The 15,853-nt window shown below is 40.0% G+C and overlaps 1 long non-coding RNA gene across 1 annotated transcript in view; it reads right to left on the bottom strand.

Moving 5' to 3' along the window:
- The window catches only part of LOC129143973 (uncharacterized), a 28,193-nt gene extending 13,415 nt beyond the window's left edge, over positions 1-14,778 (bottom strand). The window contains exon 1 of the long non-coding RNA XR_008547996.1: positions 14,625-14,778. This is a non-coding gene — a long non-coding RNA (uncharacterized LOC129143973). The remainder of the gene's footprint in view (positions 1-14,624) is intronic.
- Positions 14,779-15,853: the final 1,075 nt, after the last annotated feature.

The following is a 15,853-nucleotide window of genomic DNA, read 5'->3' as shown; positions in this document are numbered from 1 at the left end:
ATACAACAACCAGAAGCCATTCACAATCTACTACAAGCCAAATGCTCCATTTAGTAAGACAGCCGCCTCCAAATGATGCATTGTTGCAACACAATTCAGAGGAACGTGGGGAAGACAGAGAACTAGAGCAGAGAACAGCAACAGCAGGAAGACACAGTGAGAAGCAATCTCCCAAATAACAAACAAAAGCAATCAGCATTTGGCAGAATATTGTGTAAACAAAAGCTTCCTGAACTCCAGCCTCTAGTGGATCAGTGCAGGAGCTAGTGTTTACAAACACATCATTGAGGAGTCAAGGTAAGGGTAACCTCAAGCAAAGACTAGAAAAGTAAGAATTCTCAGATAATAATAAAAATCCTTACATGGGAAAATCAGGTCTCCAGTGCTAATGACATATGCCAGAGAACTAGATGATAGAAAGACAAAGAACCAGATTAGGCTAAACATTTTCCTTCACTATTATCTAGGAACAGGTAATGAATACAGACTAATGTAGCATCATGAGGGTTATTTGTTTGATTAATTAGTTGATTATTTACCGTTCAAAATTTTCCTGAAGTGCTTTTACATCTTATGGGCCAAATTACACCTAAACAAAAACTCACAGGTGTCATTATTTATGTTTTATAATAGGAGTTGGGGGATCAACTGTAATATTTTCAAAAATCTTACATAGGACCTCAGTATTAATGTAAAATTTCAATAGTCAATTAGGAGGAAAATATAAACAAATTTATATTAACATGTAATAAGTCAATATAAAATTGAGAATTTGTCAGAGAAAGACTACACTTTAAAAAATTCACCCGGATGTCCAGAATAGAAAAGTCTATAGAGACAGGAAGATTCCAGGTTTCCAGGAGCTAAAAGAATGGGAGAGAAATGGTAAACGACTACTAACAGGTACAGGAATTCTTTTTAGGACAGTAAATACATTCTAAAATCGATGGCAGTGATGGTTCTGTTACTGGCAGCAAATCCTTATCTGTATGGGGTCTGCAGCAACCTCAATTCTTGCCTCCTCTGAAGAAAGAATTTGACTGAGGGGCATAAGGCAAAAGGAGAGACAGAGGCAAATTTTAGAGCAGGAGTGAAAGTTTATTAAAAAGCCTTAGAGCAGGACAGAAAAAAAGTAAAGTACACTTGGAAGCGTGCCAAGCGGGTACCTTGAGAGATCAAGTGCATGGTTTGACCTTTTGACTTGGGGTTTTGTATGTTGGCATGCTTCTGGGGTCTTGCTTTCCTTCTCCCCTAATTCTTCCTTGGGAAGGGCTGTCCGCATGCACAGTGGTCTGCTAGCAATTGGGAGGGGAGCATGCACAGCGTGTTTATTGGAGTTGTATGCATGCTCACTTGAGGTGTTCTTCCCTTGCCAGTCGAATCTTCCTAGGAGGTCATATACCAGTTAAACTCTGTCATTTTGCCTTTGAATGCACATGCTTGAGCCCTCTTGCCAAGCTCCTGAGATCTCATCGGGAAGCTGCTGACCAACATTTCATGTGTTTTCTAACTATTGGGAGACTCCCTTCTCTGGCTCCAGCGTGACCAATTATTATTTTAGAGAGACCGTTAACAACTGCCTGACCATCATCTGATGGTCACCTGACATTCCGTGTGGTGATGGGGGGTGAGGGGGGCCCTCTCCTGCCCTGCTCATGTCTGACTAGCTACCTACTGTAACAGTACTGAAATAAGTGCACTATTACCACAGAGATGGTGGGGAAAGAAGTCAGGATTCTAGGGGAAAAAGACTTAATTTACCAAAGCACACTCTTCCATTAGCATCACTAAAAAAATTCTCAAACTAGGGAAATGATAAATTTCCGGGTCTTATCATATACTATTTTTGTCCTAAAAGCCTTACCATAAAAATTAAAACTACAACAACCAGAGTCACATGAAAGTTTTACCAAAGCAGAGAAAATAATTTTGGTCCCACATGGCTGTCAGTCTGGAGGCAATTAATTATTATATTCCATGTTTTTATTGATGTGCTGCTAAGTTTCATCACACAAAAGTTCATTTTTCCCTTTTGCATGTTAAGTGATAATGGAAAAGAAAATTATTATTATAAAGCACTTTAATCTACGTAATGCTTTAGTTTTACTTGTTCTACTTCATAATGGAAAAGTATACAACTGTTTTGCAAATATATTTATATACCTTCATTTCTTCTGATAAGAGCAAATTATTTTTTCTTTAAGAAAAATTTTCACACCTAAAATAAGAATGTATTATTTTCCACTTAGAAACTAAGTAGAAAACTAGATTCTGTCATCTGAATGTTAATTTTGTTTTACTAATTTAAATTATGTTCACAAATTACAATTTTTTAATTGCAGCTTTTCCTTACAAAATGTGGGTGGAGTAAAGAGTTAACTATGTGTTTTCTCCCGAACACAATCTTTCACAATATCCTCCAATCTTATCCATATTCTTATTGTTTAAAATTGAATGTGCACTTTATTTTCAGATTTTAATTTGTTAATTTAGTTCCTCTGGGATGAAAAGAAGTTGAAAATTTATGCAAACACTTTGTTTTCTGTCTAGAATATTAACTACATATCTCTAGATATAATATGCCACATACTATAGCAATGATGCATATGCATATATAACAAACAGATATCCAGAGATAATCTTTCCTTGAAACCCTACATCAGTTCATATAGGGCTCCTCTGTCACCCAAAGCCAGCTGGGGTTCAGACAGACCAAGGTTACTAGCAGCTTACATGACAGAGGAACACATATGCATTGCACCACATCGGGATTTGCCCAGAGGATTTTAATACATGTAGTACAATGCTGTGTGCACTGATTATTATTATCATTATTTTTTGCACTTCCACTCCCCATCCGTTCTCCATCCTTCTCTCTCCTCCTCCATGCCCTGGAAGGGTGAGCCCTGGAGACATCATCTCCCATACCCCCATGGGAGCTGGTTTCCGTCTAGATTTGGCCAGGCTGCTGAGAAGAGAGCAGATCATGGGAAGCTAGGGATGTAAGAGACTGACTCATTTCTGCCTCTCTGCTTCAGCACCACCTCTCTAACAGTAGCTGATTTCTTCCAGGACTACCCAGGAAAAGCACAGTGGCTTTATCTACAGGTTCCCAGCTCTCTTAGCTCCAGAAACTCTGTGCCCACCCATCCTTACCCCCACACCAATCCTTTCCTTTCTAGCGAAACATCCCTTTTTTTACCCCCCTCACCCCAGCACACACCTCTGTGAGTAGTTCAGCCATGACTGTGGGTTTTTTCTAGCCTATCTAGGTGAATTCTGTTTTCCAGCCAGAACCACGCCTGACAGAGGAGCCATCTAAGACTTCCTATCCAGACCTGATTTTTGGTTGATCAATCCTTAATTCATATAGGAAAAAGGAGAGAGAAAACACTAAGGGAGAAAATCGTTTCTCTACCACAACCCGATACGACTGCATCTCAATTTGATCCACCATATTTCATACCATTTAAAAACACCACTTTCCTGACACTGCTTCTAAATGTTGAATCCTTACCCAATACATCTGAATGTCTGCATTTTTTTTTTTTATCTAATTTAGAGAGTACAGCAGTTTCTCAGATGGGAAATAGGCAGTAAAGACAGGTGGCTTCCACTGAAAACCAAAATGAGATTTCATGAGTCCTCTTCAGCCATTTTATTAGCACTCTCTGATTTTAGGGCTGAAGCAATCTGTTCCACCACCCCTCTGTTCAGACTTGTTTCCAGGACCACAGTACCAATTTGTCTGAAAGCAAAAGTTTTCTGCTGTGTTTTTGATAATGAATCTGCTATAGCACATTTTATTTTCTTGCACAACTGAGGCGAGAACTCTAGACTCAGAATCTGCTACATTTTTTAATTAACAAAGGAACTTATCCTATTTATTTAATGGAGAGAAAGTCTTTTGTGGTGGTGTATGCCTGTACTCTCAGGTACTCAGGAGGCTGGAGGAGTTCAAGGTCAACCTGGACAAAACAGCAAGACCAAGACCCCATATCTAAAAAAAAAAGAAAAACTATAATGGGGTCAGTAAGATCATAGTCAGCGTGTTAATTATCACAAGATAGGTTAATAAATTCACATTGCTAAGGCAAACATTTAAAACCAAGTAAATAAACATAACTCGGATAACAAATATTCTGTCACATTGTTTCTTATAGTCAGTATAAACATGCTTTGAGATTAACATAGCCTTAAGACTATAGGTTACAATTGTTAAGAAAAAAAAAACAAAACCTGTATTTAGAAGCCACATATCATAGAAAGCTCCCTGCTCTTAATAAAAATTTTAAGGAATCATAATTGTGTTTAAAAGAGACAACATTCCTATAAAACAGAAGAGCTTTGCTCCTCCTCCCACCCTAGGCGGAGAGTTATTTGTATATTGTGTTCTTAAAATCACCAAATATAAGCACTTATTTGAAAGAAAAGAAGGCCAATTGATTTGATATGAAATGCATGCATACCATGGCTGTAAAACTTAAAAGGAACAAAAGAATATGTAGGGAAAAGAAAGTATGTTTCTCTCCTACCCCAAGGCCCTGGCCATCAAGTTCTCCTCCCCAGAAGCAACTAATGTTACCAGTTTTCTGTATATTTTTCAGAAATATTCAGTGCATAAGCAAGCATGTAACTATATTTTCATTTGTTTTTCATAAATTATAACATACTAGATATTCTATCGTACAGTTTGCTTTGATACTTCTTATATCATACAGATTATTCCACATCAGTATACAGTTGGCTTATTTTTTTTTTTTTTTTTTTTTTTTTTTTGAGACACAGTCTCACTCCGTCACCCAGACTGGAGTGCAGTGGTGTGATCTTGGCTCACTGCAAGCTCCACCTCCGGGGTTCACGCCATTCTCCTGCCTCAGCCTCCCGAATAGCTGGGACTACAGGCACCTGCCACCACGCCCACCTAATTTTTTGTATTGTTAGTAGAGACGGGGTTTCACTGTGTTAGCCAGGATGGTCTCGATCTCCTGACCTCGTGATCCGCCCGCCTCGGCCTCCCAAAGTGCTGGGATTAGAGGCATGAGCCACCACCGCACCCGGCAGTTGGCTTATTTTTGACATAAAGATACATAGTTAAATTGCATAGATGTACCACAACTTAGTCTATTTTTAGACATTTAGATTGTTTCCAGTATTTTGATATTTTAAACGATGCTTCAAATAGGAAAGAATATATATTCTAATATATCTACATATTCATGTAGATATACATATTAGAATTAATTCCTAGAACTGTAATTTCTGTCAAAGGATAGGCATGTTCTACATTTTGACAATGGAAATATATGGTAGAAATTTAATCAATGATAAAGATTTAAGGTAGGAAAATCTAATTGGAATTCAAGATCTAAATGTCTGAAAATATATAAAGTGAATAGCCAAAATATCTGTTTTAAAAATGTAAGCTTTTTATAGTTGAACAGAGACAAACTAGTAATCAGTGGGATTTAACTTGGTTTGAGAATGAGAATAATAATATAGAAATCTTGGGAAATAATTATCAACCTTTGGAGTAACTAAAACTAGTTCTACATGGATGTTTCATTCAATCTTTTCTAAAGTGGAGAAAAAAATGTAGGCAGAGTAATTCAAAGTCATGTCTTATTCTCTTTTTTAAAAATTATTTGTTTTTAATTCTTATGAGTACACTGTAGGTGTACATATTTATAGGTTACATGACATATTTTTATACAGCCATGCATGTATAATAACCACATCAGGGTAAATGGGATATCCATCACCTCAAGCATTTATCTTTTGTGTTTCAAACAATCCAGTTATACTCTTAGTTATTTTTAAATGTACAATAAATTATTGTAGACTGTAGTCAACCTGTTGTACCATCAAATACTAGACCTTATTCTTTCTATCTAATTAAATTTTTGTACCTATTAACCATCCCTACTTCTCTCCCACCCCCATACCGACTATCCTTCCCAGACTCTGGTAACTATCTGTATTAGTCTGTTCTCACACTGCTATAAAGAACTATCTGAGACTGGGTAATTTATGAAGAAAAGAAATTTAATTGACTCACCGTTCTGCAGGCTGTGTAAGAGGCATGACTGGGGAGGCCTCAGAAAACTAACAATCATGGTGGAAGGTAAAGGGCATGCAAGTATGTCTTCACAGGGCAACAGAGGAGAAAGAGCAAAAGGGGAAGTGCTACACACTTTTAAACAACCAGATCTCATGATAAGTCATCCACTATTATGAGAACAGCAGGGGTGGAGCCACCCCCATGATTTAATTACCTCCCACCAGACCCACTTCCAACACTGGGAATTACAATTTGACATGAGATTTGGGTAGGAACACAGCACCAAGCTATATCATTCCACCCCGGGCACCTCCCAATTATCATGTTTCAAAACAAAATCATGCCTTCCCAACAGTCCCACAAAGTCTTAATTCATTCCATCACTAACTCAAAACTCCAAGCCCAAAGTCTTATCTAAGTCATGGCAAGTCCCTTCTGCTTATGAGCCTGTAAATTCAAAAACAAGTTAGTTACTTTCAAGGTACAATAACAGTATAGGCATTGAGTAAATGCTCCCCTTCCAAAAGGGCGAAATCAGCCAAAACGAAGGAGCTACAAGCCACATGCAAGTCTGAAACCCAGCAGAGTCATCATTAAATCTTAAAGCTCCAAATTAATCTTCTTTGACTTCATGTCTCATATCCAGGCAACACTGACGCAAGTGATGGTTTTCCAAAGTGTGGGCATCTTCATTCCTATGGCTCTGCAGGGTACAGCCCCTGTGGCTGTTTTCATGAGCTGGCATTGAGTGACTGTGGCTTTTCCAGGGGCACAATGAAAGCTGTGGGTGGATCTACCATTCTGGGGTCTGGAAGACAGTGGCCCTGTTCTCACAGCTCCACTAGGCATTGTCTCAGTGAGGATTCTGTGTGGGAGCTCCAATCCCATATTTCCCCTTGGCACTGCCCCAGTAGAGGTTCTCCATGAGGCCTCCACCCCATGATAGACTTTTGCCTGGACATCCAGGCTTTTCCATATGGCCTCTGAAATCTAGATGGGGACTTCCAAGCCTCAATTCTTGCCCTCTGTGCACCCCCTGGCCCATCATCACATGGAAGCCACCAAAGCTTGTGGCTTATACTCTCAAAGCAATGGCCTGAATTGTACTTTGGCCCTTTTAGCCATGCCTGGAGCTGGAGCGGCTGGGATGTAAGGCACCATGTCCTGAGGCTGCACAGAGCAGCTGGGCCATGGGCCCAGCCCATGAAACCATTTTTCCCTCCTAGGCCTCCAGGCCTGTGAAGGGAGGGGCTGTCGCAAAATGCCCCAGGGGCATTTTCCCTATTTTCTTGGCTATTAACGTTCGGCTCTTCATTACTTATTCAAATTTCTGCAGCCTTGAATTCCTTCCCAGAAAATGAGTCAGGCTGCAAATTTTCCAAACCTTTATTCTCTGCTTTCCTTTTTTTTTTTTTTTTTTTTTTTTGAGATGGAGTCTCACTCTTGTTGCCAAGGCTGGAGTGCAATGGCACGATTTCAGCTCACTGCAACGTCTCCCTCCTGGGTTCAAATGATTCTCCTGCCTCAGCCTCCTGTGTAGCTTGGATTACAGGCATGAACCACCACCCCTGGCTAATTTTGTATTTTTGGTAGAAAGGGAGTTTCTCCACATTGGTCAGTCTGGTCTCTAACTCCCAACCTCAGGTGATCTGCCTGCCTCAGCCTCCCAAAGTGCTGGGATTACAGGCATGAGCCACTTTGCTCAGCCTCTCTGCTTCCCTTTTAAACATAAGTTCCAGTTTCTGATAATCGTTTTGCTGTTAGAAGCAACCAGGCCAAATATTGAACACTTTGCTGATTAGAAATTTCTTCTGCCAGATATCCTAAATCCTCTCTCTCAAGTTCAAAGCTCCACAAATTTTTAGAGCAGGGGCACAATGCCACCAGTTTCTTTACTAAAGCATAGCAAGAGTATTCCAGTTCCCATGAAGTTCCTCATCTCCATCTGAGAACACCTCAGCCTGGACTTCAATATCCATACCACTATCAGCATTTTGATCGCAACAATTTAACAAGTATCTAGGAAGTTCCAAACTTTCCCTCATTTTCCTGTCTTCTTCTGAGCTCTCCAAGCTGCTCCAACCTCTGCCTTTTACCCAGTTCCAAAGTCACTTCCACATTTCCAGCTATCTTCATAGTGATGCCCCACTTCTCTGGTTCCAATTTTCTGTATTAGTTCATTGTCACACATTGTCACTGAAGAACTATCTGAGATCGAGTAATTTATTTTTTTTGAAAAAGAGGTTTAATTGCCTCACAGCTCTGCAGGATATACAGGAGGCATGGCTGGGAGGCCTCAAGAAACTTACAATCATGGCAGAAGCAAAAGGGAAAGCAGGCATATCCTCACAGGGCAGAGCAGGAGAGAGAGAGAGAAGAGGGAGGTACTAACACTTTCAAACAACCAGATCTCATGAACACTCTATCATGAGAACAGCAAGGGGGAAGTTCACTCTTATGATTCAATAATCTCCCACCAGGCTCCTCCTCCAATACTGGGAGTTACAATTTGACATAAGGTTTGAGTGATGACACAGAGCCAAACCATATCACCATTCTTTTACTCTCTATCCTCATGAGTTCAATTGTTTTAATTTTTAGCTCCCACCAATAAGTGAGAACATGCAATATTTGTCTTTATGTGTCTGACTTACTTCACTAATGACCTCTACTTCCATCCATGTTGTTGCAAAGGACAGGTTTTTATTCTTTTTATGGCTGACTAGTACTCCATTGTGTATATGTAACATATTTTTAATCCATTCTACTTTTTTGATGTTGGCACTTATAGCTATAAACTTTTCCCCTTAGTTATGCTTTTGCTGAATCTACAGATTTTAGTATGTTAGGGTTCCATTTTCATTTGTTTCAGGAAATTTTTCCATTTCCTTCTTAATTTCTTCATTTCTCCACTGGTCATTCAGAAGTACATTGTTTAATTTCCACACTTGTACAGCTTCCAAAATTCCTCTTGTTATTTATTTCTAGTTTTATTCCATTGTGGTCAAAGAACAGGCTGGATATTACTTTAATTTTTTGAATATTGTAAGACTTGTTTTGTGACCTAACATGTGGTCTATCCTTGAGAATAATCCATGTGCTAAGGAAAACAAAATATATTCTGCAGTCATTAGATGAAATGTTCCATAAATAACTGTTAGGTCCATTTGGGCAATAATGCAGATTAACTTTGATGTTTCTTTGTTGATTGTCTGGAAGGTCTGTCCAATGCTGAAAGAGGGGTGCTTAAGTCTCCAGCTAATTGTTTTGGAGTCTATCTCTCTCTTTAACTATAGTAATATTTGCTTTATATATCTAAGTGCCCCAGTGTTGGGTGCATATATATTTACAGTTGTTATATCCTGTTGCTGAATTAGCCCCTTTATCACTATATAGTGACCTTCTTTGTCCATTTTTAGTTTCTGTCTTGAAATCTATGTTGCCTGTTATAAATACAGAGACTCCTGGGGTTTTATGGTTTTCATTGACATGGGATGTGTTTTTTAATCTTTTTATTTCAGTCTGTATGTGTCTTTAAAGGTAAAATCTGTTTCTTGTAGGCAACAGATCAGTAGGTCTCTTTTCTTACCCATTTGGCCACCCTGTCTTTTGATTGGAAAGTTTAGTCCATTTATTAAAGAATCTGTGTGCTTGGGGAGGGAGAAGGCAGAGAGGCAGAGACTATGCATTATTCAATGTTATTATTGACAAGTCAGGACTTACTTGTGCCATTTTGTTATTTATTTTCTGGTTGTTTTGTGGTTTTCTCTTCCTTCATTCCTTCCTTCCTGTCTTCCTTTTAGTGAAGATGATTTTCTCTGGTATATGATTAATTTCTTGCTTTTTATTTTTTTTGTGTCTGTTGTATGTTTTTTGATTTGAGGTTACCATGAGGCTTGCAAATACTATCTTATAACCTATTTTAAGCTCATAAAAACTTAACATCATTTGCATAAACAAAAACAAAAAAAAAAGGAAAACTAATAAAAACTCTACACCTTAACTTTGTCTCCCTGCTTTTTAACTTTTTGTTGTTTCTATTTACATCTTATTGTACAATGTCTTGAAAAGTTGTTTTAATTTTTTTTTTGGTTCATTGCTTAGTCTTTCTATTTAAGATTAGTTTACACAGTGCAGTTATGGTGTTATAATATTCTGTGTTTTCCTGTGTACTTATTATTACCAGTGAGCTTTGTACTTTCAGATGACTTCTTATTGCTCATTAACATCCTTTTCTTTCTGATTGAAGTACCCTTTTTGCATTTCATGTAGGACAGGTCTGGTGTTAAGGAAGTCCTTCAGCTTTTTCTTGTCTCAGAAAGTCTTTATTTCTCTTTCATGCTTAAAGGATATTTTCACCAGGTATATTATTCTAGGATAAAAGTTTTTTTCCTTCAGCACTTTAAATATGTCATGCCACTCTCTCCTGGCCTGTAACATTTCCACTGAAAAGTCTGTTGCCAGATATATTGGAGCTCCTTCATATGTAATTTGTTCCTTTTCTCTTGCTGTTTTAGGATGCTTTCTTTATCCTTGACTTTTAGGAGTTTATTTAATGGCTTGATGTTCTCTTTTGGATTAAATCTGCTTGGTGTTCTATAACCGTCTTGTACTTGGACATTGTTATCTTTTTCTAGGTTTGGAAAGTTCTCTGCTATGACCCCTTTGAATAAACTTTCTACCCCTATCTCTTTTTCTACCTCCTTTCTAAGACCAATAACTCTTAGATTTGCCCTTTTGAGGCTGTTTTCTAGATCTTTCAGACATGCTTCGTTCTTTTTTATTCTTTTTTCTTTTGTCTTCCCTGACTGTGTATTTTCAAATAGCCTCTGTTCAAGCTCACTAGTTCTTCCTTCTGCTTGAACAATTCTGCTATTAAAAGACTTGGATGCATTCTTCAGTATGTCAGTTGCATTTTTCAACTCCAGAATTTCTGCTTTATTATTTTTAACTATTTCATTCTCTTCATTAAATTTTTCTGATAGAATTCTGAATCCCTTCTCTGTGTTATCTTGAATTTCTTTGAGTTTCCTCAAAACAGCTATTTTGGATTTTTTGTCTGAAAGATCACATATTTCTCTTTCTCCAGAACTGGTCACTGGTGTTTTATTTAGTTTGCTTAGCAAGGTCATATTTTCCTGGATGGTCTTGATGCTAGCAGATGTTTGTCAGTGTCTGGGCATTGAAGAGTTAGGTATTTATTATAGTCTTCACAGTCTGGGCGTATTTGTACCCATCCTTTTTGGGAAGGCTTCCCAGGTATTCAAAAGGACTTGACTGTTGTGATGTAAGCCATATCTGCATTAGGGACACCCAAAGCCCGGTAACACTGTGGTTCTTGCAGATTCATAGAGGTACCACCTTGGTGGTCTTGGATAAGATCCTAATTCTCTGGATTACCAGGCAGAGACTCTTGTTCTCTTCCTTTGCTTTCTCCCAAATAGACAGAGTCTTTCTCTCTGTGCTGAGCCACCTGGAGCTGAGAGAGGGATGACACATGGACCCCTGTTGCCATCACCACTGGGACTGTGCTGGGTCAGACCTGATGTTAGCATAGCACTGGGTCTTGCCCAAGCCCTGAGATAACCACTATCTGGTTACCACCTATGTTAGCTCAAGACCTTAGGGCTGTACAATCAGCAGGTGGTGAAGCCAGATAGGCTTGTGTCCTTCCCTTCAAGGCAGTGAGTCAGGACCTGGGTGAGTCCAGAGATACCATTAGGAGCCAGGGCCTGGATTCAAAACCTTAGAAATCTACCTATATTCTATTGTACTGTTACTGAGCTGGCACTCAAAGCACAAGATGCAGTCTTCCCTTTCTTCTTCCCTCCCTCCTCTAGTTCCTCCACAAACAGAGAAGCCTCATACTGTGGCCACCACCACCACAGTCCCACAGGGAGTACTGTCAGGCTCCCACTGATGTTCACTTAAGGCCCAAGGGCTCTTCAGTCAGCTTGTGATGAGTATTACCAGGCCTGGGACTCACCCTTTAGGACATTAGGCTTCCCTCTGGCCCAGGGTAGGCCAAGAAAGGCTGTCCAAGAACCAAGGCCTAGATGTGGGGACCTCAAGAGCCCACCTGATGCTCTACGCCCTGTGGTTGAGTTGGTACCTAAAGTGTAAAACAAAGTCCCCTTTACTCCTCCTTCTGCTTTTCTCAAGCGGATAGAGTCTCTTCCTATAGCCACCATAGCTGGAAATGTGCTGAGTGTCACCTGATGCCAGCAAGTCTCAGAGTCTCACCCAAGGCCCACAGTGTACTACCTGGGTATTACTGCTGGTTATGCAGGGCCCAAGGGCTTTTTTTTTTTTTTTTTTTTTGAGTCAGAGTCTCATTCTGTCGCCCAGGCTGGAGTGCAGTGGCACAATCTCAGCTCTCTGCAACCTCTGCCTCCTAGGTTCAAGCGATTCTTCTGCCTCAGCCTCCTGAGTAGCTGGGATTACAGGTGCACGCCACCACGCCCAGCTAATTTTTGTATTTTTTAGTAGACACGGGGTTTCACCATATTGGACAGGCTGGTCTCAGACCCCTGACCTCGTGATCTGCCCGCCTCAGCCTCCCAAAGTGCTGGGATTACAGGCGTGAGCTACCGGGCCAAGCCCCAAGGGTTCTTTAGTCAGACATAATAGGTTCTGCCAGAAATGGGCCCTTCACTTCAAGGTAATGGGTTTCCATGTGACTAGAAGTGTCATCTGGGAGCTGGGTCCTGGAAAGGGGGCCTCATGATTCTGACTGGCACCCTATCTTACTGTGACTGAGCTGGTATCGAAGATGCAAGACAAAATTCTCTTTATTCTTTTCTCTCCTCTCCTCAAGCAGAAGGAAGGGGTGTCTTTTTGTACCCATGAGCTGTGCAGCCTGGTTTTGGGGAAGGGGCAGTGCAAGCACGCCCTTAGCCACCCTGGCTAATGTCTCAGTAGGTCATATGCCCCTGAGTCCACTGACTATGAGCCCAGCTCAGAACTAGGACTTGCCTAGAAGTTGCAGTCTTTGTGGCCTAACTTTATTTAGGGCCCCAGACCACTCCAGGCTGCAGTGGTGAGGCTTGAGGGAACTCAAGTTCTGAGTGCTGGGATAGGCAATTTATCTCTGGCCAGGGCCGGTCCAAATGCTCCCTCTGTGGTGGAGTGGGAGTGGCATCAGGTAAGTGCAGCCCTATTCTGCTTTCCACTGTGACAAGGCAACACTGAGTTAAGTGCAAAGTCTCACAATTGCTGCATTCTCCCTCCCCAAGCACACAGATTCTCTGCACCATGCAGCGGCTGGAGGGGTAGGGGGAATGGTATGGGGGAGGGGCATTGTTGGCAATTCAAGACTGGCTTTCCTATGCTTTTCAGTACCTCTTTCAGTAATATGAAGTTAAAAACCACCCGGGCGCGATGTCTCATGCCTGTAATCCCAGCACTTTGGGAGGCTGAGGCAGGCAGATCACCTAAGGTCAGGAGTTCGAGACCAACCTGACCAACATGGAGGAACCCCGTCTCTACTAAAAATACAAAATTAGCTAGATGTGGTGGCGCATGCCTGTAATCCCAGCTACACAGGAGGCTGAGGCAGGAGAATCTCTTGAACCTGGGAGGTGAGGTGGAGGTTGCGGTGAGCCGAGATCGTGCCATTGCACTCCAGCCTGGGCAACAAGAGCAGAACTCCGTCTCAAAAAGAAAAAAAAAAAAAACAGGTACTGTGAGTGCTCACCTGATTTTTGGTTCTTATGAAGGTGCTTTTTTGTCTGTAGATAGTTGTTAAATTTGCTGTTCTTGTTGAGTGGGAGGATAATTGGTGCAGCCTTCTATTCTACCATATTGCTCTGCTCCCCTCCAAAATCATATCTTTAAAAATGACCACATGGAGTCTGAACAGGATATTCATAAAATGGATGAGTCAAAGGAATATTGTAACAATATATTGTAAATAAATAAAGGTTTTCTATTTCCTTTCCATTTCATAAGAGGGTTTTCATAAACAAGGGTTTTCTATTTCCTTTTCACTCAAATGACATTAGGATTGTTTTTGCAAGATATTCTCTAAATGAATTTTTTAGGAAGTTTATCAATTTTACAGAATTATTAGTACCATAAATTGATATATAACAAAGTACCACAAATTCAGCAGCTTAAAGTAATCCCTATGTATTTGCTCACAGTTCTGTCTGTCAGAGTTCAGGCATGACATGGCTGGACAAGGTTGAAACCAAGGTATTGGCTAGTTTGTGGTCTCATCTGGAGCTCAGGGTCCTCTTCCAATCTCATATGGTTGTTAAAGAACCCATTCCCCTGAGGCTGCAGGTCTCAAGTCTCCATCTCCTTCCTGGCAATCAGTCATAGGCTGCTCTCTGCTCCCCATTCATTGCCACATGGCCCCTTCCAATTTCAGAGCCAACAACAGATAGAGACTCTCTCCAGAGTCAATTCACACTTCAAACTCTAACTTCCTCTCTGATGCCTAGACCCATATTTAAAGGGTTTATTCTATAAGGTCAGGCCCACCTGGATAATCTCCCTGTTTTAAAGTTGACTGATTTGGGAATTTAGTGACATCTGCAAAATCCCTTCACAGCAGTACCTGGATTAGTGTTTGACTGAATAACTGAGAGAAGGCCTGTGTATACCAGGGGCCAGGAATCTTGATGGCTGCAATGGACTGAATGCGTCCCCATAAAATTAGTATGATAAAACCCGAATCCTAGTGTGATGGTACTAGGAGGTGGGGTCCTTTGGAGGTGATTAGGTCATAATGGTGGAGTCCCCATGAATGGGATTAGTGAGCTCATAAAAGAGACCTCAGAACACTCTCTTGCCCTCCTTCCACCATGTGAGGATGCTATGAGAAGATGGTTGTCTGCAATCCAGAAGTTGGCCCTCCCTAGAACCTGACCATACTGGCACCCTGATCTTGGACTTCCAGCTTCCAGAAATATGAGAAATAAATGTCTGTTGGTAAAGCCACCAAGGCCATAATAATTTGTTATACCGGCCGTAAAAGACTAAGACTGGCGCTATCTTAGAATTTGGCCTACCACATAACAGAATTTATCTTAAAGATAAAAGCTTTTTATGATGTGATGTATTACCATCATATTGTAATTTATCATGATGTTCACTTAAACCACAAAATCAGATAAGAAGCAAATAAGTCTTGGAGATTGTGTGCACTCTCTTTCTCTGTCTCTCTTTCTGTCTCTCTCTCTCTCTTTTCACTTGAAACACTCTATTTGTCCCACCAAATTTCAGGATTATTCACACAATTGTATACTTTATTACGAAGCATATTTTATTCAGAATTTCTTCATAAATGTATGAAAGTTATAAAAGTGTGACATTTGCTACCATGGCAGGAAAAATAAAGACAAAAGCAAGACTATTTAGTGCAATATTTACCCTTTTTTAAAAAGTAAGCATTTCTTCCTTATGCACATTCAAAAGGAGGGGATGACAAATTAACAAAAATGATATGAATGAAATGAAGTGATCCAAATATTCAAATTATGTAAATGTTTAAAGTGAAAAAAAATTTGAGAAATTATTATATAAGATAATCTTACAAACATTCTTATTTGCAAGGTGGGCAATTAACATGTTTACAATTTGTAACTTCACAAAGCAATGCAAATCAGCAGAAGAATCCAAATTTAATTATACACAATTGTACAAAGAGACACTTTCTTTTTTAAACTTTTTAAGTTTTTAAAAAATAATTTCAACGTTTAGATTCAGGGAGTATATGTGCGGATTTTTTACATGGACGCTGAGTTTCAGGATATGAATGATCCATCACCCAGACAGTGAGCATAG

This window comes from Pan troglodytes, chromosome 4 (assembly GCF_028858775.2).
Source record: "Pan troglodytes isolate AG18354 chromosome 4, NHGRI_mPanTro3-v2.0_pri, whole genome shotgun sequence".
NCBI classification, from domain to species: Eukaryota; Metazoa; Chordata; class Mammalia; order Primates; family Hominidae; genus Pan; species Pan troglodytes.
Note: the sequence above shows the minus strand (reverse complement) of the source record. Positions and strands in the feature narration are given on the sequence as shown.